At 42.2% G+C, this 23492-nt stretch overlaps 1 protein-coding gene across 1 annotated transcript in view; it reads right to left on the reverse strand.

Annotated features, from left to right (window-relative positions):
* Nucleotides 1-9224: 9224 nt before the first annotated feature.
* LOC123382742 overlaps nt 9225-23492 on the reverse strand; it is a 95042-nt gene continuing 80774 nt past the window's right edge. The window contains exons 4-5 of the mRNA XM_045048632.1: nt 10973-11075; nt 9225-10067 (exon numbers count right to left, since the gene is read on the reverse strand). The gene's annotated coding sequence lies outside the window, so the exon portion shown is untranslated. The remainder of the gene's footprint in view (nt 10068-10972; nt 11076-23492) is intronic.

The following is a 23492-nucleotide window of genomic DNA, read 5'->3' on the forward strand; positions in this document are numbered from 1 at the left end:
TGTTCTAAAGAATCGAAACCTCACCGCAGAGCTTCTGTGTCATGTTCCAATCAGTGGCCTCCCTGACGGATCAGCTCCCGGCCAGCAGAGATCTTGCTGGGCTAGTTCAGTCCACCCATTTTGCATAATGCCCAGGACATAGGAGGGGCTCCATACATGAAGGAATGAATGGCTGTGAGAGCGCAGGAACCCTCTCTCTCTACGTGTTTGTGATGGAATGAAGTGTTAATGGTGTCAGAATCAGCGGTGACTCCGTGGAGACCCATCGGACAGAGAATCAGAGGCGGCGTCTTGTCCCAGCTTTGGCTCTCCTGGCTCCAAGTTTGCAGTCATCTGAGGTGGTTTTAGAGCAGTGACCATAGTAAGGAGCCCTTCACAGGTACCATGTGCCGATGACGTGAGAAAAGGTAGGGGAGATGCTTTAACCATAAATCCACGCGCAGGCGCAAGGTTGTCTTTTTAACTGGGTAAACTAAGGCTACCGTTGCTTAAATCTTGACGAAGAGAGCTTTAACGCAGGTGATGTGGTCGTTTTGATGTCATGTTTACACACACGCAGACTCACGGGAAGGAAGAGAGAGTTGAGACATGGAGAGAAAGAGGAGAAGGTAAGGGGAAAATGAGTAAAGTTTGGAAGGAAAAGGAGAGAAAGTATTTTCACCTTTGACTGCAGCTGTTGGGTGATGATGCGGATAAACAACATTCTGGAAATCATTTTTGAGAAATGGACAGGCTGCCCTTGATTCTTTCTCCAGATCCCCTGGAAGGGTCAGGGCTGGTATTTGGAGTGACTTTTCAATTAGCTAGCCTTCGAGAAGTCTGGATCCAGGCTGAGAGAAGCTTGCCAGGGCGGTGGCTTTTATCTTATTCAGTCATAAGGAACATGGAAATCAATTTTTCCCAATCTCAGTTATAGCTGGAAATCCATCGTTTTTAAGTCAGCAGGAGGATTAATCTATTGAATGGTTTTCGAGATTTTGCTGACATATAAACATTTTAAGAATACATTACATTTTTTTTTTCCTCCCTCCCTAGCACTATTTTTAAAACGAAGCCAACTTGCTGTGCCAGCCAGGAGAAGAAGGATGGCCACAAACCTCCTTCCCACAAGAGTGCAAAGCCATTTTTCCCAAAGCCTGCAGCGCAAACTGAAATCCACATTGGTCAGTGCCTTCCTCTCAACCACTGTCCCAAATCACAGGAAAGTGCACTTTTTTTTTCATGCAGATATTTATGATTCCAAATAATTCAATTTAGAGGGTCCCATATGCACTAGAAAGTATTCCTTTTTGCGGTAACTGCTACAGCGAATAAATGTAATAAACAAATAATACAGTTAATAAATAGAACACACATTCTATAGTAATACAATAAATAAGACGTTGAAATATGATATAACGGTGAATAACTCCTACTATTAATTATACTAAACATAACAAAAATTAAAAAGTACTGACACAAAGTAACTTTTAGGGGTTTATTCAAGCAATCGCCCCAACAAGTAAGGGAGAGCACAATCTGTTAGATCTGTAAATGGGTCATCATACTCAGAAAGTTTTAGAACCATTGACATAGAGTGAACAAATAGGGATGGGGGTGACTTGAGTGGTGAGGAGCTATTAAAAGGAAACAAGCCTGCAAACAAGGATTGTGCCATGTGGCAATTCAAAACAGGTGATGGGGAGTGGCCATGTGGCTCTTACCTGTGGCCACGGACCTGGTCAACCCTGTGAATGGCAAGGAACCAAATGGACCGATCCTTGTCACTTGTGAAGCTGTGCAGAACGTAGATACAGAGGCAGATATACCAAGAAGCCAATGAAAATTGAGCTTCAAGGCCCCTCCCTTGCATTGTCGCTCCCAAGGCCCTGGTAAGGGCTCTAAGAATATGTTCGCCGGGTGGTAAAATTTTGTAAAATTTGCAAAAGTGAAATGTCAATCAGTTAACATCAGCCAATCAAGTCTGCTCAGTCTTCCACTCAGATACACCTCCCTTCCTATCGGGTGTCAGTGGTGTAGCTGTAGGCATTTGGAGATTCATAAAATTAAGTTGGGGGTGTATTTAGATTTAGTGGGTCCTGTTGGAGTAGCTTGCAGCCACTTGGGAATATAGTTAGGACATTGCTAACTAGCACAGCATAGGAATGGCTTCCAGGACTACCCCTACAGCTCTCTGTGTGGACCTAGGTGTTAATGAAAGGAAGAGACAGGCTAGAGGTCTTACGATTTTTATTCTCTAGTTAGAAAATATCACAAAAATTGCTTTCATATTTGGAGATAACCCAAGAGTACAGCCAAAATATTTAAGGAAAAATTATTACAGAGATGCATGGAGACTAACTCAATTAAGAAAAATATTATTATTATCTGTCTGCATCTTGCTGTATTTATGACATTTTAATTTGCTATTTCTCTTTTCATTACAAACAAATATTCACTTCTATATCTAAGGTCGTACTCATAATTTTGCATTGTTTTTCTTCAAGAGAGTCCTCTGAGTTTTACGTGCCTCAGGTTCCACCCCTGGAGGAAGGAAAATTTGCTCACTCGTGTCTTTTGGTATAAATCCCACGTAACTTCATCCAGTTATCATATATTGTTAGGGTTAGGACAGGTGTCATGTGGCAAAGAGCTCATGCTCTAAAGTCAGATAGACTTGCGTTCAGAGCCCGGTTCTATTACTGCCTCTGCCGCCCAAAGAGTTTGCCCAAATGCCCACAGCCCTGTGCCTTCATCCACCATTTTTGTTGAGGATTCGAGTCTACATAAAGCACTTACTACTCTACCTGGTAGATAGAAGGCATCTATCTACATAAACATAAAATGCATGTTTATGACTGAGAGATAAAGAGAGACAGGTATACAATACGCATACACGTCTTTCTTGGATCGGCGTTAACAAATACCCAGAGAATGCCTACCATACGAAGCCATCAAGCAGGACGAGAAACAAAGATGTCTAGAACACCGACTTGCCCACAGGAAGCACGTTACTTAGATGACGGCATTGAAGTTAGAAGCTTACTCCCTTGGACCTGACCCACTCCCTTTCATCTTGGGGAAAACAAATAGTAATTCATTGCAGGTCTAGTTTATTTTCCTCCACGTGTACTTACAAGGGTCAGGGTAGGTTGCGCCAGTTGATAAATTGTGTTTATTTATTGGCAAGGCTCTGCCAAATAACATGCAAATGATATGCAAAATGACATACACATTCACGTCAATGACTCAGCCACTTATGGTAATAGCACTCCAGCCCTGCTCTGCCTCTGATTGTGGCAGTGTTGTTGTTTCATAAGTATTGATTGCTCCCGACTTTTGCTGATGCAGACAGACAGTTTGTCGGGAGATAGGCCAAAGAGACCCATCCCTTTAGTTTAATCTGTCCTTCATTCACCTCCTACATTTATGCTAGGACTTGCACCTTTGGGTTTGGGGCCCATCCGTATTATATCGTTGATTAAAATATGTGGAACGCCGGTAACCGCTGCTTTCCAGAGTCGAGTAGATGCTACATAGGTTGCCTTTGTTGAGGTTACATGACACTCATATTTGCCCCCCCCCCCCCAACACCTAGCAGTATAGACCGTAGGGTATGGCCAGATCATTCCTTATCAACCCCGGGGGGACTTACAGTGAAATTGTTTTCCTGCTGGCACGGGGCCGTCAGCAGTGAGTCTGCCCTCTGAGCGCTCATCATGTGAGATGGCAGTGTTCTCTCGGCAAGTAGATGGGCCCAGATCAGCCTCTCTCTCCATGATAAACATGTCTGGATGTGACAATCATTTCTTTCCCTGGGAATGCAATGATGATGTGATTTCCAGGGCCCTGCTCTGGATGTATGAGTAACAAACCCATGATCCATCATCCACAATAAACTGTCTTCGTGTAGGGATTAATTTAGTCTTATGTAATATATAGAAGCGATTTGTTGGCTGGCAAGCAGAAAGCATGTGTTTAAGCAGACCAAACATATTTGGGCCTCTCCTACACATCTCTCTAACTTGATCGTATATACCATGCATATTGATTGCTGCTTCGGATTGGAGGCTATTTTCTGAAATGCTTTTTCATGGTCTTCATTACAACAGAATGCTATTGTGGAGAAGAAGTAGAGGGTGGCTATGGCTAAGCACAGTGGGGTTTGCAGACATCTTAATTCATGAACCAATCATGAGAATAAAGAACAATGCAAATGGAAAGGTTTATTTTTTCTCTTTAATGGTTTTTGAATAGATGCTAATTTTCATGAGCTATTTATTAATCTGAATTTGGGCTCTTAAAGACACGCTCAAACCTTATGAAGGCCAAAGAATTTAATTTGTGCTTTAGGAAGCAGGCTGGAAATAAAACATCAGACTCCTTTTGTAATTTGTAGTATCTTCTGTATCATCCCAGGCAAATAAAAATATAATAGAGCCATACATATAATTCAGAATTTTCTAGTAACCGCGTTAAAAATATGTTTAAAAGATGAAATTAATAACATATTTTATTTAAGTAAGCATATTAAAAATATATTTCAACATGTAGCCAATACAAAAATGTGCCTTAATGCACATCACCATAATGAGATAGTTTGTGCCCTTTTTGTACTAAATGTAATAAATCCAGTCTGTGTTTTACACTTAACATCGAAGCTCAATTCAGACTAGTTACCTTTCAAGTGCTCCATGTCCACATGTGGCCAGTGGCCACCATATTAGATAGCAGGGTTCTAGACAGCCCCAGGTAGGTCCTCTGACCTACACTAACCCAAGGCCTCAGCTTTCTCTTTTATCAGAGAAGGATAAAAGACATACTCTACTGATGCTTTAAGATTTACTAGTAAGTGTCAGTAAGATTTTTGAAAATAAGAACAACAACAGGTCTATAGACTGTTCAAGCATGGGACTGATAACTAGGGCAGTAAGTTCTACCTCTGGACCCATCGCTATTTAGGGGTGCAATAGAATTCAATTTTCTCGTTTATAAAATGAGGTCCGGAGTCTAAATAACTTACTAGCTCCCTTCCAAATGTAAAATTATACATTTCAGGTTTTGAATTATTAGTCTATCTTAGGTTTCAGAGCAAGAACAGAATGATCCTTTACCCCCACTGTTATGACTGGCTGAGTTTTAATGTTTTTAAGTATTGGCTTTCTCACCTCTTCCTTGGAGACTCTGTTTCTCAGATTGATGGCTCCTGTATATAGGAACTTTTCCCTATACTGTACTTAATTGATGTTTTCTTTTCCTGCATTTAATCCCTGGACTCCTCCTCATGGTCTCTTGGACCTCTCTGAGTATTTTCTTCCCTTCTATGATGAGCTCTGTAGGCAATGAATATGTCACTCTCTCTTCAACTTTCCCCAGCCTTGTTCTCAATAAACACTCGTTTCCTGTCAGCGCCCCTCATCAGCCAGGTCCTTACGCATTTTTCATGACTTCCTTTGTGTCCCTGTTCAAGGGAAGAGGCAATGAAGTTAGGACTAGAATGTAACCCCCTTCTCACCCCACCTCCCTTATTTTATTTTTTACAGGGAGAAGACAGCTTGTTGACTAGTGGAGGAGAGTGGATGTGAATTGTTGTTTATCCCTGCCTTCTGTTCCCAGGCCCTCTTGGAGAATTGTAATGTTCCTGGAGCTTCTTTCATAGACTCTGCCTTTCTCAATCTCACCATCCTCTGGAGGACACCTCTTCTGCTCTCATGTCCCATCGAGACTTGGGGGAGGTCCCCCAGATCCTGCTCATGTGGAGTGAGAGGAAGATGGCCTTCTAGGCCTGTGCTGTCCAATATGGTGGCCACTAGCCACAGGTGGCTTCTAAGCACTTGAAATGTCATTCCTGGGACTGAGGAAATGAATTCTTAATTTTAATTCATTTTAATTAATGTACATTTAAAACCTGACAGTCAATTCAGTTATTGGAAAACATTTGAGAATGTTTGTAACCTCTTGGGTAGGTGAATCTGCTTTTTCAACTACAAATTTTAGGAAATGTAAATAAAGCTCAAATATTACTGCTAAAAACTTAGCATTGGAAATGAGATGTTCTATAGTAAAGTATGCACAGGAATCCAAAGAGTTTATATAAACAAAAGTAAAATATCTCATTAATAATTATGTGCATTACGTGTTGAAATAATAGTATTTTGGACACAGGGGGTTAAATAAAATATTGTTGAGATTAATTGTTTCCACTGGACACTGTTGCTCTAGACAAAGCTTCTCTGGATTTCTGAATCTTATTTTTAACTTGCATTATTTAACAGACTGAGTATCCTGAATACATTATTCCACGTAATTCTCACAACAACTATATATAAAATAGGTGTTCTCCTCCTTCTACAATTCAAAAAGAGGCTCAGAAAATGTGCATAAATTTCTCAGTCTCAGTTATATTTAATAATAAGTGACAGAGCTGGATGTGAATTCATGAAAGCTTGGCTTATTCCACAGCCCATATTTGCATTTCACTTGTGTTGCCTCGGTCCTTGACATTCAGATTCTGATGCTTGTTTGTCTCGAACCCATTTCTGATGCCCCTGAGTCTATCAGACGTCCGCTCCAACAGCTAAAATACTAAGAATCTCGCTTTCTTGTAGCTTATAAAGCTTTTTACACTCATAATCACATTTGATCTTTGTTCATTTAGTGAATGAAGAAGGAGACGTGCAACACAGTCAGGACAAGAATCCAAGATTTCTTTTTCTTTCCTCTTATCAAGAACTAATGAGCCAATAGGGTATATGTGGAGGGAAAGAAGGTTGAAAGCATCAGAAAGGCCGGATTGAAGGCAGGAAAGTGAAAAATGAAAAGATTACTAACAGAGGTGGGAAGACTTTCTTACCAGTGTTTCAGGACCTACATGTAAGGAGGCGAGAGTATCAGTCCCACCTCGTTTCTCTCCTGAGGCTTCACAGGTGACTATTTGGCAAATGTTTTAAACGGACTTTGTAGATGCTAGTATCTTGCAACCTGCAGGTCGAGACCCACTAATGGGTTATGAAATCCTATCAGTGGTTCACATTGAGTATTTTTAAGAGCAAAATAGAGTACGATAGAAAATACCCTAGTGTATCTGGTATAAGAAGGGTAAATATCGCTTGATGGCATTCTACCTTCCATTATGTGTGTACAAGTGTGTGTGTTGCAACAGCAATTGTGTTTCTTAATCTGAGTGATGGGGGGGGAGGTGGAAAACACAGCTATGTGCCACCCGGAAGATCATAGCCATACATTATGCTGCACCAGCACGGTACCAACAATGCAGTGGGTTGTTGCTTCCAGTAAAACTTCTGACTGTACTGGATCAATCAAGCTTACTGCCTCGGCCAATTTCACAAGGCATAGAATTGTCTCAATTGGTCCAAGAAGGTGTCAGTCAGGATGATATACAGTCAATTACATAAGTCCACACCTTGAGTTAGCATTTCAATATATAGCCTCCTCTACCCCCCCAGATGACTTCATCATCACTATTTTTTACCTTCTGAAATTAAAAAAAAAAAATTAAACACTTTAGGCAACAGCTCTGGGTACGGGCCACATCAGTGGATGAACAGTGGGAAGGATTTTACACAGCAAAAGATGTGCATGCATTTGTTCATCTGGCACTTACTAAGTACTGCCGCCGGGCAAAAGTTAACTCAACGTGCTGTGATGTGACAAAGAGCAACCAATGAAGATAGTGCAGGCAAAGTTCTTACGCACGCACAGAACCAGCTCGTCTGGACATGGCATGGCTTCTCTGAGAGACAAATCTTTAAGCAAGGATCAGAGGTAAATTTGCTGAGAGCCATGTTGGTAAAGACATGGGGAAAAAAGCTCAACTGGATGGGGTAAAGAAGGAGCTAAAAAAAAAAAAAAAAAGATGCCGTGGACACAGCGTAACACCTCTTTGGAGAAGTCTGGTTTTCAAGAGGAGGAAGAAGAATAGGCAAAATTGAATAGAAAAGTTTGATCAAAAGAGATACTATTTTGGTTTTGTATATTTAGACGGGAAAGGCGTGATCAATTTTTAATGGCTATTGGGAAATTTCTAAGAGAGAGCATATGCCTGACCATTTCCACTTATCCAAGTCTGATGTATTCTTTGAAGGCCTAGAGCATAAATCATCTCCTGTGTAGCATCCTTGGGCCCCCTCAGCTCTCCCCCACCACCCCCTTCCCCACCTGACAATGTATTCCCTTCAGAGCTCCCGGGACTTACATATAGTATTTGAATATGTATTCACTATGGAAGTAAAGGCTTTCTTCTGCATATTTCCTTCAGTTTCTATTCTGTCTCCGTAATCAGGTTGTGGGTTTCTTGAGAGGAAGGACTCTATCTTGGTCAGCTGTGCTGCTCACCAATACAGCATGCTTGGGGCGCCTGGGTGGCTCAGTCGGTTAAGCGTCCAACTTCAGCCCAGGTCATGGTCTCACGTTTTGTGAGTTCGAGCCCCGTGTCAGGCTCTGTGCTGACAGCTGGGAGCCTGGAGCCTGCTTCGGATTCTGGATCTCCCTCTCTCTCTGCACCCCACCCCCAGCTCATGCTCACTCTCTCTCTGTGTCAAAAATAAATAAACTTTAAAAGAAAGAAAGAAAGAAAGAAAGAAAGAAAGAAAGAAAGAAAGAAAGAAAGAAAGAAAGAAAGAAAGAAAGAAAGAAATACAGCATGCCCTCAGTAACTGTGTTCATTGAGCAGGAGAGCCTCCTGAGAGCAGAGGGAAAACACTGAGCCGGAAGCAAAAAAGTAAAAAGTGCCCTTACCCACCTTGCCTCCTGTCTCTCTTACATTCAGAAACATTACCATCCCCTTTCCTTTAAGGACTCTCGAGATTAAAATCAGCAACAAACCCAGAAGCTGTCAGGTGGCCCAGGGCAAAACTAATTCCTCAAAATTGTTTCGTCAGGCCTGCATTATGGTTTTTAAACTTGTGAATAAGTTGTCAATATTTAAATACAGGGGATTTCACATTCGGTTTAGGTATCCGGCTTTTTGCTTTATTATTTTTTTTAATGTTTATTTTTGAGACAGCGTGAGTAGGGGAGGGGCAGAGAGGGAGGAGGACAGAGGATCCGAAGCAGGCTCCGGGCTCTGAGCTGTCAGCACAGAGCCCAACGCAGGGCTCGAACCCCTGAACCCTGAGATCACGACCTGAGCCGAAGTCAGAAACTCAACCAACTGAGCCACCCAGGCGCCCCTATGGTTCCTGCTTCTTTAAAAAAATCAGAACATTCAGCCGTATTGGCACTAATTTCCTACCTGGCAACAAGGTGGTTAAGCTGAATAGGAGTCGCTCAGTTCAGGCAGGACTTTATATCTCTATTGGCCAAGCATCCCTGGCTCTTACCAGTTCTGCCTGGCTTAAACACACCAAGTAAATATAAAGTCATAAGGTCATTTGACTTGATTTGGCTCGGTTGGTATTAAATGTCATATCTGAAATAGCCAAATGCTTCTCAAAATGGTCACTTTAGGAATCATGATATAGTCCTCCCCAATGCTGTCCTTGTTTCCAATGTTTTGTAACCTGCCTTCAGAGCATTGCAAAACAAAACAAAACAAAACAAAACAAAATTTAAAAGAAATGGTTATGTTTTATAGCCAGGCAGTTTTGCTGCTTTTTAAAACCTCATTGTGAAACAGAGAAATCTTACTCAATCTTAACAGCCTTCTTATTCACCTCCCTCAGTATGTAAAGCATTTTGACTATTCTGTGAAACCTAAACACAGTCTTCACCAGACTGACCACTCAGACCACTCCAGACAAGGTGCTGTGAATGTCCTGGAGTCAATTCCCCCCTCCCAAAAAAAAGGTCTCAAAACATCTCTGAGCAAGGCTAGTATCGGAACATGGGTGGCACAGACTATTACCAGGAGACCCTAACGCATATAGCTGTTGCATGTTTCCTAAAAACAAAGCACATCCATTTACAACCAAACCCATATATTTCTGTAGTAGCAATGGGAACATTTGTTTTTCTTCAATACTTAAAAGGGGAGGGAAAAAGAAGAACCTACTCGCCTTCTCATATCTCTTCTTCATTCCGTCATGAAGCTAAAGATAAAACTCTCCCTCGTTCCCCAGCCTCCACCCCTGCAAGAAAAAAGAAATGGGTCCATATATTACTTAAACAACCCTGCTATAATTATAGACAGTCCAGGTGTGAATTACTCGGGGCCCAGACAGTCTGGGGAGCCGCTAGCTGCCTGTATCACGGTTTTGTTTGTGTGGTTTGAAAACGTTGATATCAAACGGTAGCCAGCCCTAATACCTCTCGACGTTCCATCGCTGATAAACTTGGTAATGGATTTCTTCTCTCTCTCAACATTTCATAGGTGTCGCCCAGGCTGCCAATGAAAGCGAAATGTGCTCTGTGTTTCTGTCTCTCTCTTTTTTTTTTTTTTTTACCTTGTTCCTTTTTAAGTTATAGTCACTGGAGAGGCTTGATAAGTTTCTCTCTTATCTCACTAAGACATCTGAGACTGATCCATAGTAACTGAATAATCAATTAATTCTCCTGCAGAGTTCCATTTACATAATGAAAATGTGACGCGCTGATATTTTATACAAGTCGTTTTTGGTCGTCTAGACTGATAATATATTGTGTATTGATTGAGGGGGAAAGCCTAATGGATCTTCTGTTGTTGAAGTTGCAAAGTTACAATTAAAGTAAAATGACAGAAGCAACCATCTATTGGATTCATATCTATATATCTCTCTTTAATATAGGATTCTAAATGTCTGGGCCTGATTAAGACTTTGCTCTCACTTGAGCAAAAAGGGCACATAAATGTGTGGCTGCTCGTGTTCCCATTGCTAGGGCCAAAATCAATACAATACTGTTTGCAAAGTAACCAACATGCAAGGCTGAATCCTGTGTCCTCTGCATGCCCAAGGCACCTGAACTTTAACCACACCTCCCTGTGGACACAGTGGTCTCTTAACCTGGGGAAAGGAAAGAATTTGAGTAGATCTTAGACCAGAGGTAAGAGACTGACCTGTGTAGTCCTCTAGGGAAAAGAAAATTTTGTTCGTAGTCCCATTTATCTGCCTTCATATATCTACAGAGCCAGATTATCACTGAGGATTCTCCTTGCATTCCTACAAGAGAAAGGCAGTAAAGTGTGAAGGTTAGGCTCATGGCTCATGGGCGCTGAAGGTCATGGATTCACACTCCTACCTCCATTGCTGAATAACTGTGAGTGGTGTCGGTTACTTGACTTCTTTGAGCCCTAGTTTTCTCATCTGTAAACAGACATGATATTAAAGTGCACCCCACGGTGGTGGCGTCAGAATTAAATAAGCTCATACTTGTTGGGTCCCCAGAATAAGGTCTGTCCTATAGCAAATGCACAATTGAGTCATTTATGATTGCCAGCAAGTCCGTGAAGAAAAGCATCATGGTCCTGAGCCCCCAAGTCAGGAAATTTCATTGAATTGGGGAGCACTAAGGCATGCCTAAACAGGTGATTCCAAAGAATAAAGCTGGAGCACAAGGAATTGGTAGCTATTTGTTCAAACATGTGCGCTAAGATTATGTTTATTCTCCTTTTTGAAAAATTTTCTCTGTATTTTCTAATATGTTCACAATGGCCATGAATTACTTTTGTACCCTTCAAAAAATGCAATTATTTCCACTTTGAAGGGGAGAAGGAAACGGTTCCTACCCTGTGGTTCTGCGTTTTGTTCCCACCACATCATATGGTATTTCTTCTTCTTGAAACGTGTCCATCATGTCTACTCTCTGACTTCACTGAATAACAACTTCCACCAGATTTGGGGATGCCTTCAAAACAGGGCCCCTTTGACAAATAAGGGGTAAGTCCTGCTATTACATCTTTATGTTCATAGATGTTCCATTTGCCCATGGCCCTTTCACCACCCCCCCCACAAAGAAACACACACACACACACACACACACACACACACCCCAAAAAACCACCTCACAGGTGAAAAACTGGTGGCACTGTTTTAATTTTCTTCTTTCATGGGCAAGGCCCAGAGCAAACGCAGAAGTGGGAGCAGGCTCCACAGCCCCTAAGGTGCTAATAAACATGCTTGAGAATTAACCAGTCCCCTTCGTCCTGTAATGGGACAAGGCAGCCTTGGAGTTTGCTCATCTCTGAAAGCAGGGAATGCCTTTGAAGAGCAGGTGTGGAGTAGAACTGACTAGGAAATGAAAATTGAGTCAACACACAAAGCCCAGAAAGTTCAACACAGCAACCAACAGGAAAGATAAAAACATCCACCTCCTATAAGCTCCTTTTAGCCTGTGTGTGTACTCAGCTCTGAACTCTGCCATTAAGAAAAATGGCTTGGCATGTGAAAAAGGAAGAGGAAGCTATCCAACCTTTGTTTCTTGATGGTTCATTAATTACCCTTTCTGACAATGGAGTATGAACTCAAGTTGTTCAGAAAGTTGAGTTAAAATTAGCTTTGGTGGTGGGCATAACTGCATTTTCTTCCCAAGGAAAGGAACACTCCGTGAAGATCAGAACACAGCCTACACTAGATCATGCATCTTTGCAACTCAGTAAAAATGTATGCAGACACCTGGAATGCCCAAGGTAAAAATAAATTGGAGCCTATTATTTGACACTTAGTATTTATTACTGGCTTTGTGCCCTAATTAATCACCGTTAATAACACTTTATATGCACAACTGGTCTTCTTTCCATGTATGGTCTTAATTCTCAAATGTTGCAAACATCATGAAGCATATAGTCTTAGTGTTAATGTCATCGTGTGAGGAAACAAACAAACAAACAAAATTAACTAATAACTTCTCTTGATCTAGTGCCTAACAGTGAACTCCAACGAAATTCCTTCTGAAGAAAGGACGTAATGGCATATAACAAAGATTGGTAGGTTTAGGATTCTGCACCAATTGGGTAATCTTTGGAGGTCAGGGACCAACTCAGAAGCCACGAGGATAAAGGGACTGTGCGAGAGGGTCCAGGCTATCAAAAAGACACCTAGCGCCTTCCCTGGAGTGATATCCCAGGGAGACAATCCCAGAAGTGACAATGACGTTTTAATGGCTTTAGTTACAGTTCTTCCCAGCCCTCAGAGAAAACACTTTTCTTCCCCCAGAGAACTTAAAAAAAAAAAAATTCTGAGCACATGGAAATTAAATGTAAAATAATAGTAAGTGGGATATTTTCTTTGGCTCTGGAATTAGGGAATCGGCTTCAAACTGCGGGGGGGGGGGGCAAAGAGATGATAAATAACCCATGTTCTTTTTTTAAGTTTATTTATTTATTTTGAGAGAGAGAGGGAGAGAGCAAGGGAGGGGCAGAGAGAGAGGGAGAGGGAAAATCCCAAGCAGCCTCTGCACACGATCAGTGCAGAGCCTGATGCAAGGTTCCATCCCACAAACCGTGTGACCATGACATGAGCCGAAATCAAGAGTCAGACAATTAACCAACTGAGCCACCCAGGCACCCTAACCTATATTCTAAAGAAATCTGTCAATAACTGATCTAAACAGTACTCACAGGGCTTCTTAAGAGCCAACAATCAACTCAATCGAAATGTGTCAGTCTGGCTTTTTTTCTGCCTTGTCATTAAAGAAGGGTAGGAAGGGGTATTTTTGCCTACCAAAAGCCAAGTGAAGCAAACTCCAAATATAGCCATGTCGACAAGAAAGGGCATGAGACATCTCAGTGTCTGGATGGATGGTTGCACGGGCATTGGATTTGCAACATGTGACCTGCACCTACTTGAACGGAGGGACGAAAAAATGAGGAGAGAAGAAACCAGGGAGCAGCCATGTTTAGCTTCCCCCTGACCAAGTGGACCCAAAGAAAGAACTTGCTGGAGTTCCCTTGCCAACACCCTACTGGCCACCGGTGGACAGCAGCCCAGAGCTGTGAAGTATATCCCTGTGCATGAGGGCTGAGGGGTTGGAAGAAGCCAGAACCAAGAAAGTTCCCTCACCTCAGGGAACTCTGCAGAGGAGGTTCTTCTCCATGGGTCCCACACGTGCTACACAGAGACTCCACTTCTGTCCATTTGTCATCTAGGGGGATCAGTGACAACCAATAAAGAGGTTTAATAAGAATACAGTTGCCCTTGGGGTGCCTGGGTGCCTTGGTCGGTTGATCGTCCAACTTCGGCTCAGGTCATGATCTCACGGTCCGTGAGTTCAAGCCCCGTGTCGGGCTCTGTGCTGACAGCTCAGAGCCTGGAGCCTGTTTCGGATTCTGTGTCTCCCTCTCTGTCTGCTCCTCCCCTGTTCATGCTCTGTCTCTCTCTGTCTCAAAAGTAAATAAACGTTAAAAAAAAATTAAAAAGAATACAGTTGCCCTTTAAATTACTATGAAATAGAAGCTTTAAAACTGACTCCAAAAAACTTAAAAAAGAAAATCCTGGAAGAGATCAAAAGCCAACAGGTTCCCCCTGAAATAATAAGGACATAACACTATAAAAATATAAAAATAGTTTGATGTGTATACCGGCAATGGGTCAAATCAGCTCTATAAGTTGGTTACACAGATGGTTTGTACATAAAGCCTTATACTGGGATCGAGACTCGAACACAGACCATTGGCTTCAAACCTGGACCCTGCTCTGCTCTATTGAACTGCTGCCTCTCCCCAATCCCAAATAATTCACCCTGTCTTCTCTAAGGAAGGAAATGACACGAGTGGAAAAATATATCAGTTACCTTCACAATGCTTTTATTTTCAGAACCTCTTTAAAATCACCACCTCCTCCAACCTGTTTCATCAGATTTTAAGCCATGTGCTTGTAGTGACTGGGTAAGATTCAAAACAGATGGGGTTTGGGATGGGGACACGGCCCCACTGTGCCTATCAACTTAATAAATGCAGTTATCCGCATCAGCCAGGTCCAGAGGCCAGCCAGTCCCTGAAGTCTGCTGAGTCAGACCCAGCACATCTAATAAAAGGGATTGAAAAATAATGCTTGAAGCTGCTCTGGTTCGCATGAGTAAATTGTGAGGACACCCCATACATTAAGAAGAACCATTAATTTCCATAATACAATAGGATCATCTCCACTGACCGCCCCCCCACCCCCGCTCTGAGGACAGAAACTTGCCTTGGGTCCTCAGGACCCTGATAAAGAGAGGCTCAAAGGAGTTGACAATCGACAACACTGAACCCTGTACCCTCACCCTCACAAGATTTTCTGCTAACTTATCTCTGAATTTTCTGGTTTCTTGATTTCCATCCATTGGGTCAGTACCACTCCCTTTTGTGGAGTATATACTTAGACTAGCATTGTGGTTTCCATTTCTAAACTTTCCCATAGTTCATCGATCTTCAGGAGTGAGCTCATGCCTACCAGCAAGGTCTAGATCCATCCTAGCCTAATAATCTCATGGGTATAACTGAGGGAATTGAAAATGTGTTCCCTTTCACAACACCCCTCAAGGTCATTGCCATTCTCCCAAGCATATTCTCAGTCATTCAGACAGGAACCTATAGTCTGTCACCCAATCCTATTTTGTTGGCTGCACATCTTACATACTTTCTGCCTCGTAAGCACTGAGCTATTTCACACTTGATGCTTTGGTTTCTCTGATCTAGACTATTGCTACAACCTCCTAAGTCATTCTAATTTCATGTAATAACATTTAAGAAATTTATTTGCTGAACACGATAAGGTCTGGAGACATGATATCAATGTGACGCAAGCTCTACCCCCAGGTAGCTTACAATCCAATAGAATAGAGCTAATGTGGAAAGATATTTGGGGGTCAATTCAATGAGGAAGTCATTAAGGGGACACGGTAGTAAATCTGGAAAGGAAAAGGCTGGTCATCAAGGGCAGCTAAGATCTTTGTCATATAAAGAGAATTGCGTGAGAGAGAGAGAGAGAGAGAGAGAGAGAGAGAGAGAGAGAGAGAAAGAGAGTGGGGTCGGGGGGAGAGAGAACAGCATATATCCAATTCAAAGAATGAGGCAAGGAGAGAACTGAACTGAAATAAAGAGCAATGAATGATATTGATGGCTCCAAGGGTTGAACGCACAACTGGAGAAGTGTTTGTATCTGGCAGGAGTAGGCCAGGCAGGACTGATTCTGTGAGCAACAGGCATCTTCAGCTAGACCATGGGACGCGTGCCTGGATCAGAAGCAGGTTCAGGCTGGACAGTTTTAGCAGGTTATAATCGTTAACTTTTTGTGTGGACAGAGTTTTCATAAAGCTTTAACATTATCAGGAGCCAGCATTATCTGTAAGTAATAACCATTAGAAGGGAATGTTAAATAAGCATAACGGCTTCTTTCTAATTAGGATATCACTTTCCCATAGGTTTGGTTATACTTGGTAAATTAGGCATAGAAGAATATAATTCAAAGGAAGCAGTTTTCTTCATGATTAAGTTAAAAAGCCTATAACATAACTCCTGTTGTTCTCCCAACATATGTCCTGTGATATAATCTCGTTAGGAGAAGCGGGTTTACGTGAGTCTCTACCTCAAAGATCTAGTGGATGTGTTACACCATGATATCTAAACATTGCTGAACAATCCGTAAAAACCCGAGGCTCTCAGAGGAGTCATGCGGATTAGTGAAACCTCCACATACAGCACAACATCTCGGGAGGAAGAGTTCACATAAGAGACACTGCAGATCTGTGTGTTTGTTGTGGCAGCTTTCTGGATCCAACACAATCAGTGTTCCGTGATGGGGGAAGGTGTGTCTAATGTGCCTGAAAGGCCATGGGGACTAGTCGGCCCTGCCCACAGGCCACACTGAATCACGGCAAGACCAAGACCCTTGAGGCCTTTCAGCTGAGAGCAATGGAACTTCGCTCTGCTTTACCCGTGACGGTTCCCATTTTTGGATACTGTCGTGGGCGGTAGTATTGGTTGTTGGTAGCTGACAAGATGGACTTTGTCCATGAGAAAACTCATCAGCCACACGCAGGGGCTGGGAGCTAAGTTATGCACTTAATTATAATAGTTAGCATTTGTTAAACACTTTAAATGTGTCAGACACCATTCATAACACCTTCCAACGATCAGGCCTGTCAGTGGGTGTCTGGCTGGAAAACCTGTACAAATGCCTCATGGATTGGAATCACCAAAGAGGTCAACTGGACCACCACACAGCCAATTCCGTCTCATGCTTAATAAGGTTTGAACTAGTAGACATTAGCAGTGGCCAGGGTTATCACATAATGGAATCAGTGAGGGGGAGTACGAGTTTTGGAAGCTGACTGCCCAGGGTTTGAACCCTGATCGTGCTATGTGCTCTCATTTTCAGGACCATAATAATTAACCTGGCCCGCCATTTTTTTAATTAATTTATTTTTTTGAGAGAGAGAGAGAGAGAGAGAGAGCGCGCGAGAGCAGCAGGAGTGGGGAAAGGGCAGAGAGAGGGAGAGAATCCCAAGCAGGCTCCGCGCCCAGCTCGATCTCATGACCAATTGTGAGATCATGACCTGAGCCAAAATCAAGAGTCAGACACTTAACCAACTGAGCCACCGAGGCGCCCCCAGTCCAACGTTTAATCACTTGGTTAATTTCTTTGTATATTAATAATACTTACTGCCATAAAACCAGTAAGCCGTAATTAAAAAAAAAAAAACACACAATGGCTTTGAATAGAACTGATAATATTGTTTTGAGAACTTCTTTGAGTATCTTTTTATTCCATAACATTGTTTCCTCAGGTGAGAAAGATTGGCAGCATTAGAAAATATTCCCAGCTTAAAATACACCTTGTGACTTTTGTAACTATACTCCAATGAAACGGTGGAATATAGTAAAAAAAGAAAAAATTGTAAACAACATTTAGAATGTAGAGCTTTTCTTGAAAAACGAGGTCAGACTAACACTCAAAATCTCTGTGTCTTAGGACAGAAGTGGCTTGCCCTGTTAATGGACTCTACCATAATCTCACAGTTCTTGAATCTTGTAGAAGTAGTTTGGATGACAAACAGAATAAGGTCAAGTGTTCCACTTCCAAATCAGTATGTATGAATACATACGAAACATATACAAATTCATTTTACCGTTTCTTCAAGGGTACTTTTTGAAATGGTATTTATGGGCTATTTTTCCGTCCCTAGACTCATTTATGTCCTACCATCTACAAGGGTCTGTCTACTGTGTACTGATAATCTCTCTAAGCTACATCAGCAAAGACTGCTGATCGTTAGTGCTGGTGGGGAGCAAGGTTCTGATCCATACTCTGTCATTCACTTATTATTTGACCAGAGGTAAATCACCTCACCCACATTTCCCGGACTTTTAGATTTCTTATTTACAAAATGAGTTTTGAACAAAATCAGTTTTGCTTTTATTTTTCACAACGTGTCTTTGCTGGGGGCAGGGGCGGGGCGAGGGGCTGAGGGAGATAAAAGTTAACTGAAATCCCACCACTATTAATAATTTTGGCGACTATCTTTCTATCTCACATTTTGCATGTACATGACAGATGCACAGTTACACATAAATGGGACGTAGCTTGTGTTTATACCACAGACCCTAATTTTTTTATTTAAAAAAAGTTTTTAATGTTTATTTATTTTTGAAAGATTGAGAGAAAGAGAACGTGAGGTGGGGTGTGTGCGGAGAAATAGGGAGACAAAGAATCTGAAGCAGGCTCCAGGCTCTGAGCTGTCAGCACAGAGCCCAACACGGGGCTCGAACTCACAAACCACGAGATCACGACCTGAGCTGAAGTTGACGCTTAACCGACTGAGCCACCCAGGCGCCCCTCACAGACCGTATTCTTTACACAGTGTTTTCCCCTTTATCTTCCTTTCCTCTCTGCTCCAATGCTCAACACTAACAACATGAACAACCCTCCAACTTTCATCATGCTCATATAAAAACATGCATCTACGATAAAATATATCTATATGGAGGACTTGCCTGATATTACGAAATTTGGTGTTGCTAAAATATACTTGTTCTCAAGTAAAAATACATGCTGATAATTTCTCTAAGCTTCCTGGCACAGGACTACGTTAATCATCTTAATGACCGCATAACCTGTCATCATATGGGTAGGCTACAATTCCATTTTCCTATCAATGAGCCTTTATTCGTTCTCGGTGTTTAGCAACAGAAAACGCTGCAATAAACATCCTCGTGTGTTCTTGTCCTCTCATTTCTGTGGGATAAATCCCCAGGAACAGGATTGCCGCATCAAAGAAAAAGTATATTGTCAGAACTTTCAAAAATACTGTAAGCATTTAATTTCACCAGCAACGTTTAAGAGCACTCCACGCCTGCTAGTCTAGCCAACTCATTTACATTTTTGCCAATGTGAGGGGTATAGAGTTGTTTTAATTTGCATCCTTCTGATGGCTAATGAGCTGGAGCATCTTTTCTACTGTTTGTTGGTTGCTTCAACTTGTTCTCCACAATCATGATTTTCCCAGGGGAAACACAAAGTCCCTCATATTCCTGGAGGCCACGGTGAGAAAAAAAGAGAGTGACCAAGATGACAGGGCATCAGGTCCCGTGCCCTTTCAACAGTAACAGTTTATGTGTTGGGTTCCTTATGGGATTTGAGACATAAAATTCATTTGACAAGTACTAGACTAGACTAGATGTCTAGTCATTTTTTTAATGTTCCTTTCCTGAGGTTTTAAAATAATCTTGTTTATTAATTTTGTTATGTTATCATCACCATCACCATCATCATCATCATCCTATCTAGATTTGAAGCTAATTATGGCCAGAATCTCCTTCTTATGCTCCGTGTGATCAAATCCCACTAAGACCATAGTTTTCACGCTTTGATACGAATAGGAATTATCCAGAGAATTTGCTAAAAGTGTGGCTACTCAGATGCCAATGCCAGAGATTGATTCAGAAATTGCTGGGGTGGGCTTCACAAGTCTCTACGTTAACAAGCACATTACGAGATTGTCACACAGATTGCCCAATAACCATACTTTGGCCGATAAGTGAGTGTTCAACACACGCTTGGAGGTTAGTGGATTCCCCTAAGCCAGCATCGGACGCTCCTTAGGTCTATGTGCTGCGTTGAAGTTATATAAGTATCGCCACTAAAAAGTTTATTTAAAAGTTTAGACTCCAGGGGCACCTGGGTGGCTCAGTTGGTTGAACGTCCGACTTCGGCTCAGGTCATGATCTCACCACTCGTGAGTTCAAGCCCTGCGCGGGGCTCTGTGCTGACAGCTCAGAGCCTGAGGCCTGTTCAGATTCTGTGACTCTGTCTCTCTCTCTCTCTCTGTCCTCCCCTGCTCACTCTCTCTCTCTCTCAAAAATAAATAAACATTACATTTTTTTTTTTTTTAAAGCAAACTCTTAAAAGTTTAGACTCCGGGACACTTCGGCCTTTGAAGTCCAGTTAACCTCTTGCAAAATGGAAGAAAATCTTCACTTCCTGTGGGCAGGTGGAAGGTCAGGGAGAATAAACTGAGGTTCCCCCGGGACTATCAGAAGTTGCCTGGGAGAGTCTCTAATGCGGTCCTAGTCTCTTGCCAAAAGATCTCTCACTCTGATCACATCATCACTAGCCAGAGGACAGGGTTTCCCCAAAAGCGTTCAAGGTCTGGGTCCCAGAAAGTTAAAATTAATTTCAGCAAAGCCATCCCAAAGAAAACACCAGGAAAGGGAGTCACATAAAGCTCTATTTCTAAGGACAAGTATCGTCAAGAAACAAACTTCCTCTCTGATAAGATGGGGGCTGTTCAATCTTACATTCTTGCCTCTAATCCTATCTGCATCCCAATCACCCTGATTTACTCTGTCACTGGGTGATGGTACAAAGGGAAAGATTGCAGATCTAATTAGCATAATATAGATAAGCAAATGAGGCCTAATCAATTATGGTTCACACTTGCTTTCATCACTCGTGCCAACAGTAGGCAAATTCACTGACAGTTCAAATGCGACATTTTTAGAAGCCATCAGTAAATCAATAACAAGTGACAGTAATTTAGATGCACACTTCGTTCTGCCTCCATTTCTGTCCAGGAGATGCAGCCTCACAACCCAGAGACACCTGAGCTCAGCAGTCAAAGCTTTTCACCACTCAAATCACACACGTCGGCCAACTCTGTTCACTTGACTCTCGGCACCTCAGCTATCTATATGACAACTTGCATGAAGGTTACGGTAGGCGTGGTGACTGGAAGCTTTTCTTCCATTTGCACTACATTTTTGGAAGAAGCTGGCCACATATATTTGTGAGAGACAATATCATCAAGCAATATATGCCCTGGGGCAGCTGACCCGAATTCTGATCCCGGCTCTACCGTTCGTTTCTGGTATAACCTTGGGGAAAATACCTTGGTCTGTCTGGGTTGTAACTATACCATCTGTTGAATGGGTGGGGGGGGGAGAGGGAATGTTTATACATACCTTTATTTGTCTCGCAAGGCTGGATTGGGGATGAGAAAAGATGTCAATAGTGAACATACTTTTTATAAATATAAGCCTATTATTAGGGCTTTGAGAGAACTGAGCTTTAGGGTTCAAAGTAAAGACAAATGGTCTGTTCTCTTGCCTGACATTTACAGTCATTTTATTTTATTCCTATGGTATTCATGTCAAAAAAATCCCCACCTTAATATGACTTTCGTAAAAAGGCAGAACAGGGATTTTAAAGTTCAGATTGTGTCGTGAAATAAAATCTGAGAAAGCCAGGGATGACCAGAACCTCACGGGTCACCATCATCACCATCACCATCACCAGCACCCCTGATATTTCTGTAGTCCTTACACTTGGTGTAGGGCCCCCATATGCAGAGCTTGTCACTGGGCTTCATGCTTCAGAAAGAACACTGAATAGCCACGAATCGATCAGGTATGGGTGATGCTGGAGACGGGCGCTCGCTTAAAAATCATCTTCCCTACTGACGTTTGCCACTCCACTCCTTTGGGGACATGTCCATTGGCCAGTTCTAAATCCAACAAAGCAACTGCCATTCACTTATAAGTCTCCACATTTTCCACAGGTCATCATCTCTGAAATTTACACTTCCCAGAACCACAACATCCCTGTAGCTTGTGCGCTTAGTCTCGTTATAACGTGCACTTAATGAATCCATAATGTCTCCGAGAGTTCACTGTTCCTCATTTTAAGTGTGAGTAAATTAATCCTTAAATATTTAATTTGAGAATCTAGAAAATAATTGTATTACAGTTTATTTGAAGACATTTATTGGGTACCTGACCATTGGCTGGTGTTACAAAATTGCTGTGCAGCAAGTCACTACAAAACTCAGTGGCCTGATACCTTGCCAAATATAATTTTTTTAACATTTATTTATTTTTGAGAGACTGAGAGAGACAGAGCGAGACAGAGCATGAGCAGGGGAGGGGAAGAGAGAGAGACAGACACAGAATCTGAAGCAGGCTCTAGGCTCTGAGCTGTCAGCACAGAGCCTGGCGTGGGGCTCAAACCGACGAACCGCGAGATCATGACCGGAGCCGAAGTCGGATGCTTAACCGACTGAGCCACCCAGGTGCCCCTACCTTGCCGAATACATAAAGCAGTTAGTGCAGTACCTTGCACATAATATAAGCTTAAATGTAATGTTTTTGTTAAAGTGCGGTTAGTGAGTATTATATATACAATATAAACGTATTTGAAGTATGTGACATTTTTAAAGTGAGATAAATTGTTTTGCTTGTAAATTTAAGTACATTTTCAACCTCCAGTTAATATCCACAATGGATAAATTTCTTGGACTTCTGTTTGCAGCTTGACTCTTTTTCCAAATATGATCAATAAATGACTCGATCTCCCCCCCCCCCAAAAAAAAGATTAAAAAAAAACAAAACTCAGTGGCCTGGAACAATAGATATTTATTTGCTACATGTCTGCCTTTTCATCTCAGCTGATCTTGACTGAGTTTGCCTATATGCCTGTTGGAAGGCCAAGGGGCTCTCCAGGTCTTGACTGGAGCATCTTACCTGGAGCCACTCTGCTCAGTATGTCCCGTATTCTCATCCTCATCCTGCGAATGGCTTCCTCATGTCATGTCAGAAGAGCAAGAACATGGAGGCCAGGCACACAAGCACTTTGCCAGTCTCTTCTCCCATAACGTGTACCAACATGCCATTGGCCACAGCCAAATGCATGCCCACACTAAGGTGTGGAGAATTATGGCCTGCCCGCAGCAGGAGGGCCCTGTCAGCTTACATGCAAAGTTATGGATATCTGTTGGAAGGAGCAGCTGGGGTCACTAATGTGAGCACCTTTTATTGGAACGTCTTGAGTCTCTTTCTACAGGAAATACAAACGTAAGTGGAAAGAGGTTTTGCCATGTAGAACCTTACAATTTAGTAGTAAGCCTGAGAGCATTTCATGTAAGGGAGAAATTATACCTCATGGTAGAATGAGGAAGGCTATAAAGGTGTCATTTGAGACGGATTTCAATGAACAGGTAGGATGTGAACAAGCAAATAAGAAAATAGGAGAATATTTGATGTGGTGGAAATCTCCTGAGAATTAGCACACAAAAGGAAAAGCATGGTGATGTCCCGAAACACGACCAAAGTTCCTAGCTGGCTGTGTATCAGGTGTGTGAATGGTGGCAAATGGCTAGTGCAGCCA

Source organism: Felis catus, chromosome F1 (assembly GCF_018350175.1).
Source record: "Felis catus isolate Fca126 chromosome F1, F.catus_Fca126_mat1.0, whole genome shotgun sequence".
Classification (NCBI taxonomy): domain Eukaryota; kingdom Metazoa; phylum Chordata; class Mammalia; order Carnivora; family Felidae; genus Felis; species Felis catus.